Source organism: Lichenostomus cassidix, chromosome 5, assembly GCF_008360975.1.
Source record: "Lichenostomus cassidix isolate B80296 chromosome 5, HeHo_3.0, whole genome shotgun sequence".
Lineage (NCBI taxonomy): Eukaryota > Metazoa > Chordata > Aves > Passeriformes > Meliphagidae > Lichenostomus > Lichenostomus cassidix.
Window position 1 is genome coordinate 30024646 of NC_139486.1, and position 25250 is coordinate 30049895.

General features: G+C 37.2%; 2 protein-coding genes across 3 annotated transcripts in view; one reads left to right on the top strand and one right to left on the bottom strand.

The window, feature by feature from the left end:
- The window catches only part of CDIN1 (CDAN1 interacting nuclease 1), a 121780-nt gene that overhangs the window by 90199 nt on the left and 6331 nt on the right, over window positions 1–25250 (top strand). The gene's annotated exons all lie outside the window — the stretch shown is intronic.
- The window catches only part of LOC146436247 (uncharacterized), a 98931-nt gene that overhangs the window by 17902 nt on the left and 55779 nt on the right, over window positions 1–25250 (bottom strand). The window contains exon 5 of one of the 2 annotated variants that reach the window (XM_085062029.1): window positions 12968–13296. The exons of the other annotated variant lie outside the window; for it this stretch is intronic. The gene's annotated coding sequence lies outside the window, so the exon portion shown is untranslated. Of the gene's footprint in view, window positions 1–12967; window positions 13297–25250 lie in introns of those variants that run through there. 2 annotated transcript variants of the gene reach the window in all.

The following is a 25250-nucleotide window of genomic DNA, read 5'->3' on the forward strand; positions in this document are numbered from 1 at the left end:
TATTTTATGTTTGTTTTTAAGGACAAAATAGTCTCCTTTAAAGCTCGTTGCAGCACTGAACTGACAAAAGAAAACCTTTGTTTTATCTTTGTTATAACACCTGCTTTAGGCAATCTGCTCTTTCACGCTCTCTCTAAATGAATTTTGTCACAGCCTTTAATATTCTTCTGTGGTGATGAGCTAATGAAAGTAGATAGTACAATTTGTGCTGACCAGGTAGCAACTGCCAGCTTGCAGCTGAGGATAGTTTAAAGAAATAAATAAAATATAGCATTTTATCACTGATTTATCCATTACATGACATTAATAGTGAGAAACCTTGGTGTGTTTATCTGTTTGTATTGGTGTGCATTTATCGAATTGTTTATGACAAGACTAATTGGGGTAATTGTAGACACTGAAATTACCTGTCAGCTATATGTAACCACACTCCCTTTCTTTCTGACAAATGATGACAACTGAGGGACCCCGTAGCATTACTCATGATGGCTTTTCGAGTGGTAATAAGGACAATAGGGGCCCTGGCTAATTTGACATGGACAGCCTTCACAACAAGAAGCCAGCTAAATGACTTGTCAGTAGGGGAAAGAAGTCAGAAAAGTAATGGAGTCCCCCATGGCGCTCTGACAGGGAGATGAGGCAATTTCAACAGAAAGTGAAAAGGCTTCAGTTTGTCAAGTATTTAGAACAATCAGAGAACAGCTAGAGGCTGGAACCTGACAATAAATTTGTGAACCATGGTAGCAGTTTCATATAGGTCAGTTATTTCATAATGGCTGTGAAGCTTTCAGAGGTTTCTGCTTTCGTAGCATACTTCACATCAGCCAACTGGTGCTTTGTCACCTTAAATTTGTGCTTCACTTTACACAGTAGGAATAATGGTTAAGGTTACAGAGGAACGGCAGTGTAAGACAGCATGATCTGCAGACACCAATCTGTTGAAAAATAAACAAAAATTTAGGTAGTAATGCTGTTATTGCATCCATTACAAGCTAGAGGTGTTAACATGTTCTTTATGATTTTGGCCTGCATCGTTTTTATGGATAAGTAAAGTACTTCATTTCTCGCGGACAAAACCAATAAAATAGAAACTTCTGTTCCTACTCTTCTTCCCTGCTGTACAGAGTTAAAATTTCTTAAGGTTCATTTCCTGATGCTTGTTCTTGAAATGCATTCTGGTTCTACAATTTTGACATCTGTTGAGATGCTGTTACTGATGACACAAAAGAATTGTGAATACGTTTTTTTGACTGCTCAGCAGAGGATGATTTTCTTAAATATTTTTTTTTTAAATTCTTAACCTTCCAGAATTAAATACCAGTTCTGTATCCCACTGATAGGAGGTCTTTTTATCTATGGTTTCTGGAGTCTGTTGGGTTGGTGTTGTTGGCTAGGGGTTTTTTTTCATATCAATGGTTCTTACCCATGTATTTGCATTGAGATATAAAGTCGAAGTATGATTAAAGCATCGTTTCCATACCACATGGTGCCTTCTGAAATCCTGGTGCAGGCTTCTGAATTCTTTAAATGTGTTTATGGATTGAGCACAGATTTAATGAGAAGTATCAACTTGTCCTTTTTGGCAGGGATTATTTTGTTAGTAAATAGGATTGAATATATTCATTTTAATGTTTTGCTTAGATTCTGATTCCTTCATTTTACTGAATGTCCTGTTTCTTGCAGATTTTAAAGCTAGTGCAGAGCTGTTTGTTTTCTCTTTTGCATAAAGGTCTTGTAATAGAACCTTTCTGTGCCATATTTAAAAAGAAAGACTACTTTATTGACATGAGTCCTGCTCCCACATCCCTATCCATCAGATCCCTTTGGCCATTTTTTTCCAGAGTTACACTCTTGCTCTTTGAATTTCATGAAATTGATTTGAAGGAATCTTAATCTCCACAAAACAAACAAACACAGAAACCACCTCACCCATATGAGGTGGTCATTTAGACATAGTATGTCCACGTCTGAATCTCCTTCATTCCGGTTGCCTGTCCTTTACATGTGTAACTAAGTTTTCCAGGTGTTCTGCATAGTTATTTTCTAAGAAGTTTCTCCAACAGAAGTAAAGAAATTACCAATATATGCTAAAGCATCTACTAGCACATGGCTCCATGGTTGGTGTCACTGCCAAGATTTTGGGATGTTTGATAATGTGATGGTCTACACAACACTAGGCTTGCTGGCATCAGATGGGATTCATCTTTCTCTAGGAAAGAAGAGGATCTTTGCTGACATATTAATGAGGCTCATGGACAGAGCTTCCCCCTCTTATGATGGAGGAAGGGGATGAGATCAGACTTGCCCTGTGATAAGCTGTGGAATGACATGCGAAGGTTAGACTGACAGGGTGCTTGCCCTGTACAGGAGAAGTTGCCCTCTAAACCAGAGATGGATTGAATGTGAAGAGCTGTCTCTGAAGAATAGCCACAGGCATGTCGAAAGCTTATGGGAAAGAATCAAAGACCAAGGCAGTGAAGGGAAGGTTGTGGTTGGTATCTACTACAGGCTGTACAGTCAAGGGGAGGTAATTGACGAACCCTTGTTGTTCCAGCTGCAGAAGGCATTACTCACAGGCTCTTGTCCTGCTGGGAGAGTTCAACCACCCTGACATCTGCTGGAAAAGTAGCACAGTTAGCTGTCAGCAATCCAAGAGATTCCTGGAATGCATAACTCCTTGAGCCCGGTAATAGAGAGCCCTACTAGAGGGAATGCAATACTGATGATCACCAATCCAAGTGAGCTAATCAGGAGCATCAAGATTGGAATGGGATAAAGTGTAGCCTGGGATAAAGTGATTGTGCCCTGGTGAAGCTTGTAGTCCTGAAGAATGCAAGCAGGGTCAGGAAAGAGTTAAGTCAGGACCCTGAATTTTTAGGAAATCAAACTTCCTGCTAGGAGTTAGTCAATAGGACTTTCTGGGAAACTACCTTTGAGGACAGGACAGAAATTGAACAGAGCAGAATGGAGTTGGCAGATCTTTAAAGACTCTTTCCATAAAGTGCAAGAGCTCTCCACCCCCAGACCTAAGAAATTGGGCAAGGAAGGCAAGACTGGCATGGCTGAGTGAGTGCTGGTTGAGCTAAGGGGCAAGAAGCAAATGCACAGGCAGTGCAAGCAGGTAAAGGTATCCTGGGAAGAGCATAGGGATATGTGTAGGGATAGAGTCAGGAAGGCCAAGGAGATGGATACAAAGGATACAAAGACTAAGAAGAAGGGGTACTACAGGTACATCAGTTGGAAAGGGAAGGTCAAAGAAAGGATGTCTTTTAAAAGTATGGATTGCATCTCAATGGTTCCAGGAGTTTGGGAGAGTTTTTCTCAATGTAGTGGCAATGCCTTGATCTTCTGTCATTGCTGGCTGAAAAGTATCCCTCATAATATATTTTATATCTTTCCTTCAATGAGAGATTTCAATACTAAGTTTGACTTAGGAGGTATTTTCAGTGCTTACATCACATATAGTTGCTGTTCTTAGAGAAAGAGGATTTCTTCATTTTTTAAAAAAAATTTTGAAGGCTGTTGTCTATTTTATTTCTCCCAGAAGATATTAGAACTTAGGAGGACTGACAGAAGTTATGCCTTGTGGCAAGAAGAACCTACTTGAGAAAGAATGAGGACAATTTAATTCTGACTGAGGAAATTCATTAGGTAGTGGGTTAATTTAGCTAAATATAAAAATCTCGGGATTAAAAAAGTCATGACAAGTTACTCTTTATTAAAATTGTATCTAGATGAGATAATGTTTGTAGCAACTTGAATTAAATAATTGTACTCTTCAATGAAAGTAAAAGGGAAAATGCAGATCAAATTCTGAAAGGCATTAAGTAGATATATAAGGTTTTACATTGAATTTGAGTGAAATAATGGAGACTTTTTTCCATTATCAGACCTTTGAATACTTGTCAAGATTCTGCGTTGCTATGCATTTACGACTTTTCATAAATATTATCATTATATAATGGTGCATGTGTTAGTATATTCAAAAATATAACATAAAATCAGTGAAGAATTTTTTTTCCATGGAAAACTATGCAGGAATAGTACAAATCTGTTTTTTTAATTCTGTCTCGATCTGACTAAAAGATAACCAATACAACCAGTGACAGCCTCAATTCCTGCATTGAGTATCAATGGAATAGAAATGCAGAACAAAATCATTATACCAAAACTGGAAACAGATCTTTGCATATCAATTTTATTTCTGTTACAGGAGATACTGCCACATGGGTTTAGGTGATGTGTATGGCATAGTTCTGGGTTTCCTTAATGTAAAGTCATCTGCAAATATAAAACCCTTTCCACCTGTACTCTGCCCATTACTTTGAATAAATTAAATCAAAGCAGATAATAACAGATTTTAGTTCTCATGGTTACTAAATCAGATTTTTTTAAGTTCACAGCCATTGGGAAAATGTCCTGCTCTATCTTAATTCTTTATTAAATTGTAGAAGGAAATGTTTCTACAGAAGTACAAAATACCGTGTTCAATTTGTAAATGGAGAGCTCCCTCATACAAAAAAAATATATTTAAGACCTTTTATAATGCTAACTTTTTAAAACCTTTTTAATGCTAACTGCCCATTCTATATTCTTGCAATGTATTTATTTATTTTATTCCAAAGAAACAATAACTGTCTGTGTATTAGCAGGTATAAATAAGTGAAGGGAAATCTGGGGCAGTATATAGGTTGAAATATAAACAGCTTTACACAGAGAGGAAATAAAAATGTTTAGATATTATTAAATTGTGTTATTATTAAATAACCAAGACTTTGTATGTTTTTGCTAACAACATTAATTTCAAAAGAAATACAAATTTTGGGAACTACACTTCCCCAACGTGTAGTCTTAATAATCCTCTAAACCATCCAATCCAGTAAGTATAATAACTTTAATTTGATTTCTCAGCATGTGCTTTTCTTTCTCTGAAAACTAAGGAAGTAGGTTGACTATGAATTAAATAGACAGTGGTACTCTAAAATCAGGAGAAGGATCTTCCAGATACAAGGAAAAAACAAGAAGTCACTTTTTCTGGCTGGTCCTCCAGTACAAAATGGAGATTAAATTAGTTTGTTCTATTCTTGAGTATCAAAAGGCAATAGTCTTTTTTAATGGAAGGTAGCTTAACTGTTTATATCTGTTCTTTAGTTTCTTTAACCCAGCATTTTTATCTTTGGCTAATCCAAGTTGAGCAGTTTATTTCCTACTCAAGTTTGCACATAAATCTAAAAGCCAGGGATGCACGGGATAAGCGTATGTGTGCCCAAAATGTAGTTAGCCAGTTATTTTGTAGGTAGTTGAGATGGAAGAAATGTATGTATGAATGTAGATATATTTATTGATAGTCCATCATTGTAAAACACTAAAACATAATCTGTCAAACAGTGATACATAAAATCTTCACACTTAGTAAGTGAAAATCTGCATGGATGCAACATGCATCTTTCTTACATTATCAGATGTAAAATCTCCACACTGACCTGAGATGCTGGTGGTAATTAGAAACTGGATCACTAGGTCTCCCTGTCAATTTTACTGTACTATCATTCCATAATAGTCAAAAAGGGTGGATGGATTAGGTTTTGTACAGAATCCAGGTTAATATGTCATGTCTGGAGTCACATGTAAGTATCAATAGAAGATGGAATGAAATAAATTAATCTGATTAAATATGGCATATATGAAAAGTCTGTCCTAGTTTGTGAACGTAGCATTAAACTGTCATTCCAGCAGCTGGCAAAGTTTATTACTCTAATACTTGGAAATAATCAATACATGTACTATTGGAAATTATCAACTACATTTAGGAACAATATCGATAGACAAAATGCCATTTGCTATTTTTATTTGGGTTTGTCGTATTTAGATTGTAATTTAACTACCATCTAATTAGTTTAAACTTAGCTCAATTGGAAGTAGTAAAACCTACTCACCTAATAAGTGACACATGTCATAGAGACACCTACAACCTCCTTATTTCCTCTAGGTCAGTCATGCATGAACTAACGAACTGAATTTTTGTTTCCCCACTTTTTTTAAGAAAACAAATGCGATTTAATTTGTCGATTCCCTGCCCCTGCCAAATCAAAACACAGATACAAGCTTTTTTTTTTTTCCCTAGCTGCATTCTTAACTGTTAAAATATCCTAAAGCACTTGATCACATTGCATTTTAATTTCCAAGTCATGTGTTGTATTAGTGAAGTGCACATGGTCCTGATTTGAGCTGAAAGTTCTCAGTCTTTTTAGCAGAATTCCGGGCTGGCACGAACAAGGTCTTTGCTAGGTCAAAGGCCTGAAGTTGACATCTTTCTTAAATCTGACTTTTATGAAAATGTAAGAAGCATGGGTCAGGGCAACTAGCTGATGGCATTGCCTCTTACAGCCACTGATTAGATTAGCCCGACATTTATCAACTACACAGAAACTAACAACCTTTTAACTGAGGAGTTTTGATGTATCCTTATTTTTTAATGATGATGTTATTGTCCCAAAGTGTCCCTTAAAACTTTAGTGCAAGTTTTTTCTCCCATTTAACTGACTAACAGGCTTTAAACGCTTTATAATTCAAAGTGTGATGTTTACAATTGTGCTTTGTTTTGAGGGCAGAGGTTGTGTAATTTTGCCCTGGAATGTTTTTTTAACTGTTATTATTTTATTTGTTCAGTTCTAGTATTTTGCTTGTATCTGTTCCATTTACATAGATTTCAAGGTCTTATTTAAAGTTAGCTTGAGTGCTAGCTGGTTTTTTATTCTACATCATTAACTGAGAAGTATTTGCAATTGGAGTTCTTGTTAAAAATATGCCAGTAACGTACTACCGTGGACTTACCTATTATCTCTTACTCATATTGGACCCTAATCACCTGAGTTTTGAAAACTATTTCACATCTCTACATGGAGAAGAGTTGCCCACGATTCCACATCTTGCAATCTGGATTCAAGGTTTTCTTTCCAATCCAAGGGTTGGATTTTGGGGCCTATAAGTGATATATTTTGACAATTACAAGTGTAATCATCTCACTGGAGAGCTAAAATAATCCCAAATGTACAGATTGACTGGAATAGTTTTAGCTCTTGCTGTGAGAAAGCAGCAGGCAGGTAACTACCATGATCATGGTAAATGCAGGATTATACAGTTTCTGTGTAGGCAGCAAGAAGATCTCAGTGCTATACTGAGGTGAGCTGCAGGCAGCTGGGGACTGTAGTTACTACAGATATCCTTTGGGATCTTCCAAGTCCCAGGAATGGCTGAAACAGATCCCGGCAGGGGCAAACCATCACCTAACACTGGGGGTATTGGTAACCTAGATATAAAAGAAAATGAAATAATGTAATGAGTATTCTCTATTAAAGTATTTACAAATAGTATAATAATGTCAGCAAGAGGAAATGAAAGTAGTAAGTCACAAAAAGTTTTTCCATACATTTTTTACCTGGGAGTGTTTCTATTAAGTAGTAGCATTACCTAACTTTTGCCCACTATGGTTTAGTTTTGTAAATCCTGTCAACAGTTATTGAGCAGCTGGGACACAGAACCTATTACTGCCCTTTGACTCCATGCATGTTAGTTTGTGTAGCAAAACATCGGGCAGACACAGATTTCCAGAGGACCCCTCACTGAGAATCTGAGTTAGGTATGGGGGACTTGATTAGCACGTGAGGGTGTGTGACTGCATTTGTATATCATGTACTAAAGTACACTGTTAGCAATAAGGAGGACCGTCAGTGGGCTAGAATAATATCTACTGCTTCTCCTACTTAAAAAGAAGTATAAAACCTCCAATCTGAACAATTGCTGTCTCTCATTACCCTCTAAATATCTGCAACAAGCATTTCTACAGAGACTCAATTTTGTAAAAAGGTTGTTTTGGGGCATGGTCTCTAGAAACATTAGGAAACTTAATGTTTCCTGGAAAGAAGAAGAAGTGGGGAATTAGGGAGAAATCCTGTTTATGTGCTTCTGATTTCTTAAAAACAGCTTTGAGAAGTTGCACTGGTTTTCGCTTGCCCTTAGTCTGTGCACTTCAGCTCCGTGCCCTAGCTCTAGCCTGGGTATTTTATGGCAGACTACCATATCCATATCTATGTGAGCAAAATGTTCTTGTTCTGGTCCCGCTAGTAAAATCAGTGATCTGAGAGGAGGATTCCAACATCTGGGGGTGGAAGAGTAGCCTGACAGCAGTAATGGAACAAATCAAGACACAACTTAATACCAAACATAAAACTTTCATTAATCTGGAAGAGAAACAGCAGAAGAGAGACTTGCATTTTTTATTACTGAGTCTTGTGTTATCTAGTTGTATGTCAAATTTCTTTTGCTGCTTAAATTAACCCTTTGGTATAGCCAGATGATTCCAAAGTAAAATTATTTTTAATTAGTTGTGTTATTCAAAGCATAGTTTCCTAAGAACATTGTTTCCTAAAGGTTAATTACATGCTCTGTAGATGTTTAGTCTTAGCACTTACTTCAGTCTCACTGTAGATTACAAAGTCAATTTAAATTTAATTTATTATCATTGAAAGTGATTATTTTATTGTTAGCAAGTAAAATGCAGAACAGACAAAATGTTTAGGTTTAGTCAAATTGTGGTTACTGGAAATTAATATACTGCATTCCAAATAAATAGAAGTAGTTTGAAAATTTCCAGATCCTGGAAATTAATAATCTTCTCTATGAAAAACACATCCAGTATGATGAAAGATGAGTGTAAAAAACATGGATGTGTTCTGCAGCTCAGATAAAATGGTGGATCTTCACTGTTTTAACTGGAACAGTATAGTTTCAAAACACAAATGTAGTGGTGAAAAACAAAAATAGTAATTGGTTTCTATAAGCTAATATTGCTGAGAACAAAGGGTCTAGAGAGGAAGCCATGTGAGGAGCTGCAGACATCACTTGGTCTGTTCAGCAGGGAGGAGACTGAGGGGAGACCTCTTTGCAGTTATGACTTCTTCATGAGGGGAAGAGGAGGGGCAGGCACTGATCTCTTCTCTCTTGTGGTGACCAGTGACAGAACGTGAGGGAATGGCCTGAAATTGAGTCAGAGTAGGTTTAGGTTGGATATTAAGGAAAGGTTCTTCACCCGGAGGGTGGTTGGGCACTCGAACAGGCTCTCCAGAGGCGTGATCACAGCACCAGCTTGACTGAGTTCAAGACGGGTTTGGCCAATGCTCTCAGACATTTGCTGTGACTGTTGTTAAAATGTATATGATTTAGAAGATACTGAACAGTCCTATATTTTCCTCCTTAAGCAACTAAAATATTACCCTCCAAATTAAGCACTTCAGGTGATCAAGCACTTTCAGTAGAAGAAAAAGAAGTGCAATCTGCAGTACATCATGTCTGGTTTGTCCTAATGTATCCAAGTGCAAGTGAGCTAAATATGCAGAAATACATTGGTTTTCTCAAGGTACATCAGTGGTTAAACAGCTAGGAGAAAGCTCTTTAAGCTTAAAGATAGTAATAGCACACAAAAATGTTTCTAATCATTGATTTAATCAGACTAACAAAAAAAATTTTGTCCAGGAGAGTAATAAACTCCTAAACTTCCAATTTTCTGAACTGATTAGTAAAAGCAAAAAACTCTTTTGCAGTGAGTTTCAGTCAGTGTAGTAAAAGTGAAGAGTGGTTGGTTTTTTGCCAAGTTGTAAATGTATTACAAAAATAACCATTTTACCAGTGTTTTCCGTATTTTTTGTTCTTAAAATCTTTCAGAAAATATGCAAGTTTCTTTTTACACAATTCATCATTTTGCTTAATTCAGTTTGTTCTGTACTAAAAGTTGTACAACAATATTCATATTGATTCTGCACATACGGAGTCAAATGCTGTACTGAAAATAACTTGTATGACCTGTTCATTTTACAAAACAAATAAAAAAGTACCCCAGAACAAATATTCACATTCCTTTTATATATTGTATTGAATTCCTAATGAAACTAATTCTAAAAAGAAGGTACTTGCCCTCATGGGATTCAGGTAAAACTCATGAAACTAAAATAAAAAGCAGTCACGCTTTCCTCTGAAAAGGGGAAATTACTCCTATTGATTCTGTGCTTTTCGTTGCTCAATTTAATAAATTTACACTTGAGATTTAGTGGGAAGGGTATGGAGGAGGGAAAAAACAAACTGTATTTCTTTTAACATGGATTGTCCAGGAGGTAAAATGTTTGGATTAGAAAGCAGTAATGGTGCACAGAGTTGGTTATAATATTACTGAAGTCTCACTACATTTGCCTTGTCATGAGGGAAAACAAAATTTAGCCAAGATTGCCTTAGTGTAGGGCATCCCATCATAAGCATACTCTCTTCCACCTACATATACTTCTATCCATGTATATGTAAGCATATCTATAACTATGCCCATTTTTTATGTTACTACAGCAATATAGAAATCATCAGGTTAGTGCTATTTCTGACTTTATTCCCTGGGAATCTTTTCATGTGTAATTTATAAACAACTTTTAAGTTAAGAGACAGAATACAGAACTGGAAAATAAGTACTGGGTTTGTCTGTTTGAAAACTTTTCATTTGTTATGAAGCTTGCCTCCAGTTTGGGGGTGTTGTAGGTTTTTTTTTAATCATTTGTCTATTTTCCACTTTTTAAATTTGGGTTGTTTTAATGTATGGATCAGTCTTGTGCTTTCTGGGGGTCTAAAAGTGGATAGCATTGTTCATGGGGATCAAACTTGCTACTAATTTTTGGTGTCTTTTAACATATCCTGTGAGCTGAGCCATTAAAGCTCAGTCAATAAAAGAGAACTCTCAGAAGGTATATGCATGCCTGAGTGTATTAACAAAGGTAAGCAAGTACTAAAAATCTGAAAAGCTTCATCAGACTGCAGTGGAGATAAATTCATTTCTGCCAAAACATTCCTTTTGGTTATTGGATTTCAAAATGACCCATTTCTTTGATTTCTTACAGTTCTTTCCTTTATTTAAAAATAATGTTTGTCGCTCCAGAAAATTGGTTGAGGAATTTTTTTGTTGGCTGTTAGGGGCAGTTTTGGATAGAGAACAAAGTTTTCCTAGGTTTCAGCATTTTTGCTATAAAGTCAAAGTGAAATGTCTGCTTCAGTCCAGCTGAGAATGTATCAATTATTTGGGTGAACTTGAAATGTTTGCTTTCCTGTAATTTTTAATAAAGCAACAACTGCAGTTCTGCAATGCTCTCTATTTAATGTGGGTAGCTATTGTGGCTCTGGAGAATCATATCTCCTCCTCCATTCTTTTATAGTACTTCATTGGAGTTGAAGGAGTCTAACCACATGCCAACATGTTAAGGGAAATGGGAGGGCAATCAGGGGGAATGCTATTTAATGTTGAAATATGTTTCAGCATACTAAAATGAAAAATTGCTTCTTCAAAAATTTCCTCATTTTGATCAAAAATGACTAAATTTTGATGTTGCTAAATCAAAACATATGTGAGTTGTTTTGTTGTGGCAACTTCTGCGTTAAAACTCTTTGAGTCTGATGTCAAATTGAATGTTATGGGTTGAGTTTCCAGATTTTGCTCAGCCAAGTAGTGAGTGGCACAGCTCATTCTGTATTGCTTCTCTGCTGTTGGGAATAACAACTGGAAAAATAACTCCCTGTGACCAAGCTGAGTTTTGAGAGTATTACAGGAGGGTTTTTTAGAAGTACTCTTTAGAGATCCACCTGAGATCACCGAGTCACTGATAACAGTAACTGTAAAGAGGTATCTAATGTCATCCGTGGCTTCTTAGTCAGAAAAAGACCAGTAATCCTCTGATGTGCTTAGCAACTGGCATTAGATTTTTTTTTAACTTTGAAAGCAACCTTTTCCTCTATCAAATTTATGGAAGTACAAAGAAGCATTCATCACCTACTGTTAAATCTGGTTCTGACAGGTCATGCATCGCAAATATAATTAATGATCAACTATTATTTAGTCATTCTGTATAAGTTTGTTTGCATCTCATCCCATTTCTTGTATTGATGTCAAATTGTGATATAAAAGACAAATGTAGTTGCTGATCAATGACAAAAATACATGCTGATATAATCAAAATGGCATAAAACCAGAAGATCCATTAAGTACAGATCATAATGTATGCCAGAAATTAAAATAAACAACTCTGAGATCCTGTAGTGTGATGCAAAATTTTGGTACATCTGTTTACCTTCCTTTCATGTAAGGGAATCATGAATGAGATGGAATGCTCCAAAACGGGAAAGAATCTGAAATAGTGAACAATATTATATACTGAGAAAAGAGAACTTTTTGTTCATTAATGTTTTCATTGTGAACTATTGCAGTAATTTCCTTGTCATCCTGCTGGCCACCTTGTTTTTTTCATACTGCATCCTATGATGTGTCAGGTGACTGTATTTGCCTTGATGTGCAGAGCATTATTTTTGGGGTACATTTTCTTCAACTGTATTTGGAAGGTCCCTATCATAACAGTCCAATGCCTGCAACTCCTGATTGAATGGTCAGTATTTCTTCATTTGTTTTTTAGTGAGGTAATCAAAACCATTTTGCCCCCCACATGTTGTAAAAAATTACCGCATTATATAAACAGTTCTGTGTAATATATGTGTGTGTATTCATGATGTTCTTAATGTTTGCTTACTATTTTTTTAAGATACCATCTATTTTAATGGTTTTATATTAAACCTACAAAGACAGAGTTATTGGCCTATCTTTAATACAGGCAGTGAATTATATCTAGGCACAAGTGGTAAGTAAAGATTTCCATTCTGATCTCTGAATTTCACTGTAGCTGTGGGTTTGTCAGGCCTTTAACAATACCCTACTGCCAGGGGCTGAGGGCTTGTGGTGTAATATGGACTAATGCACATGGCAGGGCTTTTACATTAGTACAATTTCTTTCAATGTAGTAAAATTGTATTTTAAAACCAGGCAAACTATTGATGATTTTATTGAATGGAGTAATTTATTAAAGAAATACTTTAGTCTGTTGACATTTCATCATCAAATAACAGTAAACATAATACACATTTCCTATAAGACCATTCTTGAGAGCCAAATATTTACTCCTCACTTATTCTAAAGGTAGCATTGGTGGATGAGAAGCTAGACATGATGTGGAAATATGTGCTCCCAGCCCAGAAAGCCAATTGTATCCTGTGCTGCATCCAAAGCAATGTGATCCCTCCTGGAGTGCTGCATCCCGTTCTGGGGTCCTCAGCACAGGGAGGACATAGATCTGTTGGAGTGGATCCAGAGGAGGGACGCTGAGATGACCGGAGGGATGGAGCACCTCTCCTGAGAACAGGCTGAGAGAACTGGGATTGTTCAGCCTGGAAAAGAATTCAGGGTATCCTAATTGCAGCATTCCAGTAGCTGAAGGGAGCTTATGGGAAAGATGGACAGGGGCTTTTTACAAGAGCATGAAATGACAGGATAAGAGAGAATGAGAGTAGGTTTACATTAGGTATTAGAGAGTTCTTTGCCATGAGGGTGCTGAAGCACTGGAATAGGTTGCCCAGAGAAGCTGTGAATGCCCCATCCCTGAGAGAGTTCAAGGCCAGGTTGGATGGGGCTTGGAGCAGCCTGGTCTAGCGGAACGTGTCCCTGCACATGGCAGGGGGATTGGAACTGGATGACCTTTGAGGTCCCTTCCAACCTAGACCATTGTATGATTCCATTAGTGTAGTAACTCCTCTATGGGCAAGACAACCAAATAATACGTTTGAAGTTGATCTTGTTATTGTAGAGCAGTAAGTCAGAAATAGCCTAAAACAAATTTGGTCTCTACTTCCAAGTACTATTCTTAAAATTGGCCTTTAATTTTACAATTCATCAATTCTTTTATTTTAGTAATGAAAAAACCCTAATCTATCAAGCATGCCTTCCTGACAATCTCTTACCATTGTTTATTAGAATCTAGTAAATACTGAAGTGGTAAAAGTACATAAAATTTAAAAGCACATAGTCCAGTTAACTATAAGTTAGTCCAACATGAAAAGTACTGATTTTTTCAGATTCATCTGGAAATCCTGGAATTCACAAAAGGTAAAGGATTTTCAAAGCCATTTTAATGTTAAAAAGTAAAAATATTTATTTTAAATTGAGAGCTTCATATTTGAACTCACCTTTCTCATAGTACACTAAAATTTTTGAGTTTGTTTCTCTTGTTTTTTTGAAAAATTTTTACAATACATACTGTTTCATTAAACTCTGGATACAACAGCAGGAAAGGTAGTTGCTAGCTCCTTGCATAACTTAAATAATACCTATTTCTGAAACTGTGTGAACATATAAGTGCCATTATTTAGTATCTGTTTATTTATCATCAGGCTTTGTTGCAAGTTTGTTGCAAGTGCCAGTGAATGCTGAGTGAGGGTAATGGCTTAACTCTCTGCTTTTCTACCATAAAAACATTTGGAATTTTTCTTTTAATTATTGTCCAGTTGTTTCATGCCACACTTCTGGTTCACGTATCTTTCTACATTTTTGTCTTTACAAAGACTAAATCCACAGTGTCAGTGTGTCATTTTCATCTCTCATGCCCCTTATTTTTTAATTATCTCAGAAACAGTGAAAAGGATTCTTTCTAGGACTAATATATGGAAGTAGTTAGAGGTGGTTCTTTCTTCACGCTTTGAAACAGGTGTCTGACACTTTATGGTTCATCTTTACAATAAATGTTTTTGTTCTGTAAGTGACTGGACAGGTAAGACAAAGGAATTGAGTGTATGCTTCTCCTGGAATAGTTGCCCTCTTTTTTCTCATTCGTTTGGTAGGTGACTGTAAAGAAAATTACCACTCTGTGTCTCTGTAATTCAGTTTTAGACATGCTGAAGCATAAATTCACTCACTATACAAACACAAAGTTAAGAACTGTAATAAAGTGTGTACATAAAATGGGGTTTTTGCTGTCACATTTGATTCAGTTGCTATTGCTTTGTTCAGTTTTACTGTTAAATTTAGCTCTATTTGTAAGCAAAAAATGTTCAGCCCTACTCAGCTATTTTTACTGCAGGCAAGCTTGTTGGGGGTGGCAGGGATTGTGTTATACTCCACCTGTCACACTTGCCTCTGCCAGAAGTTGGTTTACGGGCACAACTTCTCCATTGAGAATTTTGTGCTTTCACTTATCATTAGATTTGCTGTGTGCTTCATGAACTGCAGTATCCACAATGAGTCCACTTCTCCACCCTGAGGTGGGACAGGGGTGATGAGATGGTCATCTGGTCCCAGGAACCTTTTATGACCTATGTACTTTACAACCAGGACCTTAAGAAGAATTCGTAATTTTTTATTTTTAGGGGTGGGGAGTTGGGGGCAGGTGTATGAAGTGTGTGAATGGCATGGATATTGCTTATAGATAATTTTTTTTCCCCTGAAAACTAGGACAGGGAACTAGTTATGGTGCTCTTATTCAGATTTCTGAGGTTTGGTGGTTATTTCATTTCTTTCAACGTATCTTTGATTGTTCTCTTTGCTTTAGGCTTGAGAATTAGGCAATAGTAATCTGAACACTGAACCAGAAGAGCTTGAGATCATGGTATGTGTTGTAACAAAAAGTGAAATTAGAGAAGTTGAATATACTTCTTCAATTAGGAAAGTTTGCCTGTCTTTATGTATTTAACTTCCAAGTGTAGGGAACCTTTGCAATTTGAAGATGTTAACTTTGATAAAAATCAGACAAGCCATTATTGATTATGAAAACTAAGTTATTAAGCTGTGTCTGTGGACAAATAAGCATGGTTCAAATTCATATTGCTCATTTCAAAAGGAGATTTCTTTTAATCTTACCTTTTTTAAACTCTTCCTGCATTCTGGATGACTTTCTGGTATCTTGTTTTATAAATATATGTTATATTATACAGACATTTTTCCTCAGGTAGAGGAAAGGCATTTGGGTCTGTTTAATTTTGTTAGCAGTGGTGATATCATTCCAAATTGCTTGAGAGAGCATTTTGAATTGCTAGTTTTATGTCCTACATTCAGGAATGTGTAAGGTTTTGTCACTGTGGCTAATCCCCGGCTATGATAAATACTCTATCTTACAACCTGTTTGTTAAACAATACAAAGTGCAATGTTTGGAACATACCAAGTGGTCCCACTGCTCTCACTGGAAGTTTTTGGTATACCCAGTGCATTGGTCTCCCTGATGTGTTGGTGGAGGGCAATACCCCTGTCCTCAGCCTTTACTCGCTGAGGCTGGAAAAACCAAACTCATTTAGTCTTTCCTATGAACAACTGTTCTTTTTCCTGGACATTGCAGTAGCCTTGCTCCATATCTAGCTATTACATGTCTTTCTTGAATGACCTGTCTACAGTTTCTAGATGAGGACTAGGCAAATCTTCAAGAAAATACAGTATTTCTAGATTTGTACTGAAAATCTCTCTCCCAACGCTTCATATGATTATTTTGCCCTTTCCTTTAGCTACATTGCTTTGTGTCCGTTTACTGATCAACTGTTACGTGGATTGATTCTTTCTTCCTCTGGGAAAGCAAAGGGAATTACAATTCCTTTCTTGCAAGCTTTATATTTATGTGAGGTTTGAAACAAACTGTAGCAATATTTTGAGCGTGTTGCTGTTAAATTGCAGTTCATGTGCAAAAGTCAGAATAGTTATCTGCAGTAAAAAAAGTGGGTAACTTAAACAATTAGTAAATACATTTGGTTTAGTTTCTGAATCTTTACTATTTAAGACAACAAATGTTGTTACATTGGTCGTGGCTTCCAGACATTGATATAAAAAATTTAAAACTTTTTCCTTACTGTCACCATGTCTGCTCTTTTATTAGAATTTTTTAAAATTTAGATTTATTAGATTATTTTATTTGACCTGGGAAAGAATAACCACATGTATCAGTACAGACTGGGGCTGACATGCTGGAAAGCAGCTCTCCAGAGAAGGAGCTGGGGGTCCTCGTGGATGACAAACTGTCCATGACCCAGCAGTGCCCTTGTGGCCAAGAAGGCCAATGGGATCCTGAGCTGCATTAGAAAGAGCATGGCCAGCAGGTTGAAGGGGAGTAATCCTGCTCCTCTGCTCAGCCCTGGTGGGGCCACATCTGGAATGCTGTGTCCAGTTCTGGGCTCCTCAGTACAAGAAAGACATGGAGCTCCTGGAACAGGTGAGCGGAGAGCAACAAAGATGATTAAAGGACTGGAGCATCTCTCTTACAAGGAAAGGCTGAGGGAGCCAGACCTGTTCAGCCTGGAGAAGAGACAACTGAGAGGGGACCTCATCAATGTCTATCAGTGTCTGAAGTGGGGGTGCAAAGAGGGTGAATCCAGGCTCTGCTCGGTGATGCCAAGCAATAGCACAAGAGGCAATTGGCAGAAACTGATGCACAGGAAATTCCACCTGAATATGAGGAAGAACTTCTGTACTGTGCAGGTACTGTGCAGGTACTGAGCACTGGAATAGATTGCCCAGAGAGGTTGTGGAGTCTTCATCACTGGAGATACTCAAGAACTACCTGGACACAAACCTGTGCAGTGTGCTCTGGGATGACCCTGTTACAGAAGGGAGGTTGGACCAGATGACCCATTGTGGTCCCTTCCAACCTGACCCATTCTGTGATTCTGTGATTCTTTTTAATGTATTTACACAGTAGCAGTCTAAATATAGTATCTGGTTTGGCTTTGTTTTGTTTTTTAGGTTTAGGTTTTTTGTTGTTTAGGTTCCTCTAACATAAATAAATATTTAACATATAAGTAAGGTATTCTGCAATTGCACAGTGGTCCCTAAATGCCCATGGGGAAAAAGATCTATCAGGTTTTATTCATAGTTTTTGTAGTCATGGGACCAACTTTTGCATGAAGTAAACCACAGTAAAAGCATTCGGATTATTTTACCCACAGTGATGACATGTTACTACCATATTACCTCACAGCATGTCACAAGACATCATTACATGCTACTGAGTTTTATTTCATTTATTCCAGAATCTCATCAAGTCACTTCAGTATAAGTATATCAAAAATTAAAAAATCACTCAGTAACACAAAGCTCTTTAAAGTCAGATTTCCATAAATTTGCACAGTACTAAATATTGGCAGTGTTAAGCAAACGAGAGCAAATAAGTACATTAAAGTGGAAACATTACTTAAGCAAACAGAAGCTGTTCTATACCATTTCTATCATTTTCTATGTGGCTTGACTTGATTTTTTTTTTAATTAAAGAATGGTTCAAAAGTGCCTGTAGGTAATCAAGAAATTATAAATTAATTTTTAATTCTTATTTTTGCTGGTTCAGCTGAAATTATAGTTCTCTTAATCTCCTGAATTCACCATTTTTCTGCTGTTGCCATAGTGAAATCAGGTAGAACAGGCAAAGCTGTACTACTTCTTCTCTTTGAACTTAACTAAAAATAATGCTTAATCTATTGGTATGGCTTTAGAAATAGCTTTTAAAAATGTTAATGTGGATTTAGCAGCTGTGGAAACAGAGATATTCTGATCCCAAACTGGAAGTCCTATTTGCCTTAAGCAAAAATGCAATACCTGTGCAAGTTTTCCTTTTGCAGTTCATCCTAGTGCTTTAGGCCTAGGGAGGCTTGAGGGAAAAAAATGTATACAAACCTGTATCAATTTATACATCTTGATGTCAGGTACTTCTGAGCAGGGAAGGATTTCAGTGCAGCTGATTTTTGTGACTGGGCAGCTTGGTTTTGTAACCAGGGCAGAATATACCACACAATTTCAAGTGTAATAAAGATATTTCAAGATAATCAGTTTGCATCAATGTAGCCTGATGGAAATAACTTTGTCACTGGGAAATTCTGCATAGCAAAGACTTGGTACTGAAAAGCTCCTGATACCATTGAGGATTCATCTCATTCTTCAGGAAGATGGTGCCAGACTTGCTGAGTATATTTGTATTGGTATGTAGTAATATGTAATATCTAACTGAGGTATACTAGCCTACAAACTACAAAGTTACCTCCAGTGTAGAAATACTGGTTTGTAATAATGTGATACCTCAAAGGTACAGAAAGATATTTTCAAAGCTTTGGCAAAAGTCCGTAGTTGGTACATAGAGATCCTAGAAGTGGAAGTAGTTGATATTGTGTAAATGTTCACTGACTGTTTAATGTGGTGCAGTTCTCTTTTCCTTCTTATTTATTGACTCACTTTTCCTCTTTTTTGTGTGTATGTTGTTGGCGTTTGGTTGGGGTTTTTTATGCCTTCCAGCTAATGACAGTCTAGCTTGAACAGACAGGAAGACCCACACCTCTTTTGCAAGAGTGCTATAAACTGAGGGCACTGACAAGAATCTTTTATTGTCTATATTGGTCCTCCATTACTCAGTTCAAGTTGAAGGTGTCTTCAACATATTCAGTGATCTGTATTGAGGTTGGAGCAGATGGAAACCTTATGTCAGCACCTCTACTTAAGCTGCATTATAGCTGTTCCTGACAAGTGGATTTCTGTGAGAGACAGCTTTCTTGAGAGGTTCCTGTAAGAGTACAGCAACTGTGGAATTCAGGAATCATTTTAAACCACTATCCTGCCTTATGTTTTGAATTCATGGTTTGCTTTGATATTGCAAGCACAAATACAAGAAGACTGGGAAATAAGCACTTTAAGAAACAAAAACACGCCTTGCCATTTTTGGCTGACAAGGGAGAGGGAAAGACAGCTGCTCAGGACAGATACTAATCTGATCACCTAATTTACTTACTCTGAGCTTTTATTTAATGTAATAACCAAAAAAACAACAGAGTGGCCATGCTCAGGTGGAAGTTAGCCAAGTCTCAGAAAGGTTGGTAAAACTTGTTCATGATATTTCAAGCTGCTTTCTCAAGCTGAATTTATCTTTGAAGGGAAATGTTGTGTTTATTCTTCTTCTTGTTGCTGCTTTTATTTTCTATTAGTTTTGCTTTTGTCTTAAAGGGAAAAGAAATTGAACAGGACTAGCAGCTCAATAGCTCACACTTTTTCTGTTTTGTCTAAAATGAGATTGTAAGTGCTGTCTTTGATGCCATTAGAAGTCTGCCAACCAACAATGTTCATTTACCTAGCAATCTGGCAATTGCATGGCAAAGAAGGGAAGGGAAGGGAAGGGAAGGGAAGGGAAGGGAAGGGAAGGGAAGGGAAGGGAAGGGAAGGGAAGGGAAGGGAAGGGAAGGGAAGGGAAGGGAAGGGAAGGGAATGTATTCCAGCTGTGTTCCACTGTTTTCAGCGTGTAATTGTATGAAGGAAAATGTTAATACTATGTGATTTTATCATGTTCAAGACTTCTGCCTCAGTTCTCATCAGGCATGGAGTGTAATATGTCACTGGCTAACTAAATTAATATGCCATTGCTCTTAAGACTTCACAAGTGATAGCATTTTCCTCTGGTTCTTCCGCTCCCTCCTTCTGGGCTCACCCACATTGCCAGGTACATTTTTATGTCTTCCTTTTGAACAAAATTCTGTAACTTGATGATGAGCCCAGAAAAGTCCGGTGCATAGTAACCAAAGAAAGCTAAAATGCAATTTGGTTTAGTATTAGTATATACTGAGAAGGAACAAATAACTTGTAGGTAAATCTGACTAGTATGAATTTTTCAGAAGGTGCGTGCAGTAGAGCTCTGTGTTTAGGATAGTTAAGGAGAGAGAAGGCAGAAAAGGGAAGTATATTTCTTTGCTCATCGCATTATGCACTTACTTCACCTAATAACGAATGTAACACTTACTACAGATTGCCTTGGTGGTCTCCTAGAGTCTCTGGACCAGTTTCCAACTTCCACCATGTGAAAATATCTTTTCTGGGAGACTAGATATTTTGCAGGTGATACATAAGACTTGTGTATCTCAGGATGCACTCCTTTTCTGAATAACAACTAAATCCCAAATTATTTTCAAACATGAAATGGGCCAGGACCAATGTGCTTTGAACAGACACTGGATATATGAATCAACTGAGAGACAAGCTGAGAAACCTCAGGCATTAAAAATAAGTGTGTGCCAGGCACAATTAAAGTTTGCCAGCAGATTCTAAAGGTGGTGGGACTATTCAAGGTCAGAGGAGGTGTTTACCTTCCTTCTGGGTGGGCATCAGATGCCACAGTAATGGGCAGCAGATATATCACTTCTTTTTTCATCTGTTCCCTGATTAATACAGATAGGTGACTTACATTTTAAAAGCCAGTAAGTTTAAGTACAGCATCACACATAAAATGTTTCTGCCTGTCAATTACGGGCTATAGCATGTTTCGTAGTTAACTGCTAAGCAGCATTGTGTGGAGATACTCAGCATGATTTACTATCTGGTCTTCTAATTCTCTGATCTGGAAAGCAGGAAGCACAGATGAGCTGTCCTCCATTTGTTTCATATGTTACATTGTTTGTTTTATTGCATATTTGTGTATAAGGATTTGAAGATACAGAATTGTCTAATAATTCATTCAAAATGTCCTGAGGTAGCTTTAATGCTGGCTCCAAGATTTATACTCAGTAAATACTAAACACGCAGGTAAATAGTGCCTTTATTTATCAACATTTCTGCTATCAAAATTTGCTGAGAAACTTTTCCAATTAGTTTGGTTCTGTTTTATAATAATTATTTAACAAAAATCTATTGCAGTAAGAGCAGTTCTGCCTCCTTGGTTAAATGCATTTTTGGCATATCCTATCATTCTGGTGAGCACTGACACCAGATAAACAGTTGCACAGAAAGAATTGCTGTGAACTATGAGGCACTCACAGATTATTCAGATATCACCTTGCACTGGCCTTAGGCTGGCCTGTTACTTCCAGCCCTAAAAATAAACAACTGTTAATCACCTAGTGGCAACATGAATTGACCAGCACTTGTGGCTGCCTGGACTTCAATCTAACAGTTCTCAAGAGCTTTTCTCATGTTTTCTGTCACCCGGGATAAGAGGTAGTTTGCAGCCAAGCATTCCTTTGGGAAAGCTGCTGTGAGTTTAACAAAATGTTTGAAATAACCTCAGTAACTCCTCTGAACACTGATCCACAGCTTCAGATGTGCAGAATCAAACAATAGTGGCCTTGCATTGGCAGTCTCTGGAGAGAGAACTAAAAGCATAAGGTTTTCTAAGGGAAACTGAGTACCAAACAAGTACCTCAAGAAGCAACATTCCTTGCCTGGATTTAATCAGAAAGTGATGCTTTCAGCAGCAGTATATGGAATAGTTCTGCAGTGCAAGCAACCATCTTTGTTCCCTGTTTATTCTAAGAATACCACTACCATTGCAATGTCTTAACTGGTAAATGCAAGTAGCACAACTTAAAGCAGAAGCAGTGCTGCTTTAGTAAACTAGTCCTCAAACTACATGTTGTAGGATTGGAAGGGTGTTACTGTTTTGAGCAGGAGCACATTAATGGACTTACAAAACAATTTGCTTACCCTGAATTACGAAGGACAAACAGATGCCACACCTAATATAGAATATTAGACTTTCTACACCAGAATGGAAATTTTGAAGCTTCTGAAAAAGAAAATGTAGAATTTTTTTTGTATTGTGCCTTTTGGATTTTAGATTTTTTTGGTTGAGCTTCTTTTGCTTAGTTATGTCCCTCTTCCAGGGTACCTGAAGTCACTTTGCCCTGTATTGAAATGGTTAACTGATGTAGCATCCTTGTATTTCCCAGAATATTTTATTTATCTCCAAATTACCAAATAACATACCTGAAACACTGTCTATTATCTCTTTAAGCCAGATAGTGGAACTATCTTCCCAGACAGCCAAAATGCATTGTATTCCAAGATGTGTACCCAAGTGATCCCCACTAGAGCCAGAAGAAGCCAATAGTGTGCACTCACAGCCCAGAAGGCCAAGCACATTGTGTGGCCTGCATTAAAGCAGGGCAGAGGATTCTGCCCCTGTAATCTTCCCTTGTGAGACTCCCACCTGGAGTTCTGCATCCAGCCCTGGGGTTCCCTGCACAGGAGAGATTTGGACCTGTTAGAGTGGGTCCAGAGGAGAGCCAGAAATGTCATCAGAATGATGGAGTGCCTGTCAATGGAGAAAACCCTGAGAGAGATGGGTTGTAAAGCCTGGAGAAAAGAAGGCTCGAAGGAGACCTCATTGCAGCCTTCCAGTACCTAAAGGGATATTATAAAAAGGAGGGAGAGCAACTTTTTACACAGGCAGATAGTGAAAGGACAAGGGGCAATTGTTTTAAACTGAAAGAGGGCAGGTTTAGATGAGATATTAGGAAGAAATTCTTTACTCAAAGGGTGGTGAGTCACTGGAACAGGTTGCCAAGAGAGATTGTGGATGCCCTATCCCTGAGAGTGTTCAAGGTCAGGCTGGATGGGCCCTGAGCAACCTGATCTCAGTGGGTGGCATCCCCTGCCTACAGCAGGGGGCTTGGAACAAAATTATCTTTAAGGTCTCTTCCAACCCAAACCGTCCTGATTCTGTGAAAAAAATGTGGCCATTATTTCTGTGAAACAGTCCAGCAGTATAAGGGTTAAAAATTTCTGTTCTAAAATGTCGATGTATTATGTTAATTTTCAGTACATCAGCCCAATCCTGCAGTGCAGGCATGGGGTCACCTTGTAGTGTGTCTTTAGAGTACATAACCTTACAGTCTGATGTGCAAAGAAAGCATCTACCTGCTTTTGAACATGCTGAGATTGAAAGAAAAAATGTTGTACCTTAAGTACACACAACTGCTTGAGAGTTGAGCATCTGGAATACTTCTCATAAACTAAAAAAATAAGTGTATTTTAGTAGATGTTAGGACATGAACCAACAGAACTTGAGAAATTCAAAGTTCACTCAAGGCTCTCTCCTCTTAATGACAAGCTGCCTTGAAGCCAGTATGTGTTTTCTTTCTCACTCACTGCATCAGTCTTCACTTAGAAAGCCTTGATCCTTGTAAATCACTGTAACCTTAATGTTATTTAATCATAGTTTTTAAAAGTTAATTTCCATGAGAACTGTATTTTAAAAAAAGAAGCCTAAGTTGTCATTGAGGATTATAAAAATCCTTTATTTGCCTGGAGAACAGTACTTAGATCTGAATGAATAAGTGTAAGTGAAGAATGTGTTTCGACAGTTTGTTTATTAAAAATGTATTATGCAGCTAAAAGTTACATTGTATTTTTAATATTTTAATGACAGTGACTTGCACAGTTTCTGGTGCAGTCTATTAATATGCATTTAAAACTGTGCTATGGAAAATTATAAAATATTTTAAATGCTCCCTTATGTCCACATAAATATCACTTGATTTGTTTTTATTTCTCAAAATGTCAAAAGCAATTAAATCATATTATAAGTTTGATGAAATGCTGCAATTTGATTGAGGCTTTAACAGTCTCATTGCAGAGGTAAAAAGACAACTAGTGTGAAAAAAATCTCATTAAGATTTAATCACATCTGAGTGAGGTGTGACTGTAGAGACTGATAGGAGTTTCCATCCACCTTTTTTTTCACCTGACAACTCTGACTTCCACATCAACTGCAAATAACATCAGTTTCTGGCATTCGTGGAAATGCCTTTCTCAGCCCAAAGAAAGTCCCACTTTTGAGTCAAAACCACCTTGGAAATGGGAGTCACACAGAATATTAGTAGACTTTGATTTTTTCCTTGTCTTCAGTAAAAATAAGACTTCCCCCAACTACTGTGGTAACATCAAAGCTTAAAGCAGATTAGGTTTTACTTGCTTAATTTTACCTTAAGCAGCATGAGCTGGATGCCTGGATCCTTGAGACATTCTGCTAACGTTTATGTGTGAGGTATGATGTAGTGCTTGGTCATGCCATGGACAAGTTTCCTATTGTCTTTAAAAGTATGTGATCAGAACTTGTTAAACTTTCTTGAGCCACATTTGCCAGCAATTTTTTTTCTTTTTTTGCAATTGCTACTGTAGGAAATCAGTGTTAAGTAGCTTAAGGGAGTTGGGCACAAAAATATTGCAGCCTTATGGGTTGCAGGTTAAGAGTCAGCTTTTTAAAGCAAAAACTATCATTCAGTTACTTGATTTTGCTAAGTACTGGATTTTTTTATTCCTTTCTTTCAACCAGATTTCATGAAGTCATAGTAATAAGGTCCTGTATGGGTATCACTTGATCACAAAATTGTGTGGAGGATTTGGAAACTGACGGGAATAATTAAACCCACCGTTACCTTTAAATTGCATTCAGAATTTTTAAAATATACTGTCTTCATGCACAAGTGCCTTTATTTGATTTTAAAACTCTGTGTAAATGAATGGTAGAAAAAAATACCTTGGTATAAACTATTCTGCATTAGAATTGCAGTAGCTGTTTAAATGGAAGGTTTCTTGCTAATCAAAGTACATTTCTGAGCAGAGGCTCTT